The sequence below is a fragment of the Macrotis lagotis genome, chromosome 8 (assembly GCF_037893015.1).
Source record: "Macrotis lagotis isolate mMagLag1 chromosome 8, bilby.v1.9.chrom.fasta, whole genome shotgun sequence".
Classification (NCBI taxonomy): domain Eukaryota; kingdom Metazoa; phylum Chordata; class Mammalia; order Peramelemorphia; family Peramelidae; genus Macrotis; species Macrotis lagotis.
In genome coordinates, this window is record NC_133665.1 from 120,198,141 (window position 1) to 120,200,639 (window position 2,499).

The following is a 2,499-nucleotide window of genomic DNA, read 5'->3' on the forward strand; positions in this document are numbered from 1 at the left end:
TGTGAAGTGAGCAGAACCAGGACACTATACACAGTAACAGCAATATTATACGACAAAGAACTGTGAGTGGTTTATTTAGCTGTACTCAACAATCCTTCAATAATCCTTGACAAAACTTAAGGACTATTGATGAAATAGGATATCTGTCTTCAGACAAATATTTGATATTGCTTATACAGACTGAAGCATGTTTATTTTCACTTTCTTTCATTCTTTTTTCTTTTGTTTGAATTTCTTGTACAATCATGTTTTACATGATTGGATATGTTTAACTTAGATTTAATTACTTATCATTTCAGGGAGGCATAGAAGAAGGAGGGAGGGAAGGATATGGAACTTAAAACTTAAAAAGGTTAAGATGTTTTAATAAGTAATTGGGGAAAATACTTATTAAAACATATTGCGTTTCGAGTGGTGCTCCCGCCGCTGCCTCTCGTGTTTTCCTCCACGGGCCGGGCTAGGTGAGCTAGGTGTCCAGTGTCCCAATGACTTTCTATGGAAAATCAAGGGAAGTGGGCCGTGGCCACCGGGAGCACCTTTGAAGAACGGGACACCTTTAGAGAAGCTTGATCAAGGTGCTGGCACCGTGAGACCCTCCAAGTCAGGACTCTGGCAGAGTTCCTCTATCTCATCTTGCTCACTCAGTGGAGGTTATCCTTCCATTTTTCCTCCTGGAATGGAGCAGAAAGCCAGCATCATGGTTGGATTTAAGCCTACAGATGTACCCCCAACAGCTGCTGTCAAGTTCCTTGGCCTGGCACTGCTGCCTGCATCGCTGGCCTCATCACCTTTCCCTTGGATACAGCCAAAGTCCAGCTGCAGATTCAAGGAGAGAACCAAGGGGCCAGGCGAGCTTCTACCACTGCCCAGTATCGGGCAGTCATGGGCACCATGGTGAAGACTGAGGGCCCTGGTAGCCTGTACAATGGGCTAGTGGCTGGCTTACAGCCGGATGAGTTTTGCCTCTGTCCCCATTGGCCTCTATGACTCTGTCAAGCAGTTCTACACCAAGGGATCTGAGCATGCAGGTATTGGGAGCCGTCTCTTGGCAGGCTGCACCACAGGAGCACTGGCAGTGGCTGTTGCCCAACCCACAGATGTGGTGAAAGTCCGTTTCTAGGCCCAGGCTTGGGCAGGTGGCAATTGGAGATACCAGGGCACAGTGGATGCTTATAAAACTATTGCCCGAGAGGAGGGGTTTCTGGGCTTATGGAAAGGAACTTCACCCAATGTTGCCCACAATGCTATTGTCAACTGTGCTGAGCTGGTGACTTATGATCTCATCAAAGATGCCCTCCTGAAGGCCCACCTCATGACTGATGACCTTCCATGCCACTTCACTTCAGCCTTTGGGGCTGGTTTTTGCACCACCATCATTGCCTCCCCCGTGGATGTGGTCAAGACGAGATACATGAACTCTGCCGCAGGCCAGTATGCCAGTGCTGGCCACTGTGCCCTCACCATGCTTCAGAAGGAAGGACCCAAAGCCTTCTACAAAGGGTTCATGCCTTCCTTCCTCCGTCTGGGCTCCTGGAATGTAGTGAGGTTTGTTACCTACGAGCAACTGAAATGGGCCCTGATGGCTGCTCGCACTTGCCGGGAAGCTCCTTTCTGAGCCCTTCTCTGCCTTACACTTACCCTATCTTGCCTTTCCTCCCTCTCATTTTTCCCCTGTTCCCCTCCTTCCCCACCTCAGCATTGAATAACCCCCCCTCCCACAGTGCCCACCCTATCCCTATTAAAATTAGACCCATTTAATCCACTTCAGCCTGCTGCTTCTGCCACTCCAGCCTGCTGCTTCTGCCATTATAGCTTCACCCAGTTCTTAAACTCCTTACTTCTAATAAAACCAGACCAGACCCCTCCCAAAAATATTGCATTTCTCTACCCCTAAAGGGCAACAAAAATGTGTATACCCTTTGATCCAGAAATACCACTACTGGGTCTATTCCCTGAAGAGATGATGAAAAAGGGTAAAAACATCACTTGTACAAAAATATTCATAGCAGCCCTGTTTGTGGTGGCAAAGAATTGGAAATTAAGTAAATGTCCTTCAATTGGGGAATGGCTTAGCACACTGTAGTATATGTATGTCATGGAACACTATTGTTCTATTAGAAACCAGGAGGGATGGGAATTCAGGGAAGTCTGGAGGGATTTGCATGAACTGATGCTGAGCAAGATGAGCAGAACCAGAAAAACACTGTACACCCTAACAGCAACATGGGGGTGATGATCAACCTTGATGGATTTGCTCATTCCATCAGTGCAACAATCAGGGACAGTTTAGGGCTCTCTGCAATGGAGAATACCATCTGTATCCAGAGACACAACTGTGGAGTTTGAACAAAGACCAAGGACTATTACCTTAAATTTAGAAAAAAAAATACTGATTATCTTATTGTCTGATCTTGCTGTCTCTTATACTTTATGTTTTTCCTTAAGGATATGATTTGTCTCTCATCACACTCAATTTGGATCAATGTATATAGCATGGAA

At 46.2% G+C, this 2,499-nt stretch overlaps 1 pseudogene; it reads left to right on the forward strand.

Annotated features, from left to right (window-relative positions):
• The first annotated feature begins 661 nt into the window (after positions 1-661).
• On the forward strand, positions 662-1,744 carry LOC141494949 (dicarboxylate carrier SLC25A8 pseudogene; annotated as a pseudogene).
• The last annotated feature ends 755 nt before the right edge of the window (positions 1,745-2,499 follow it).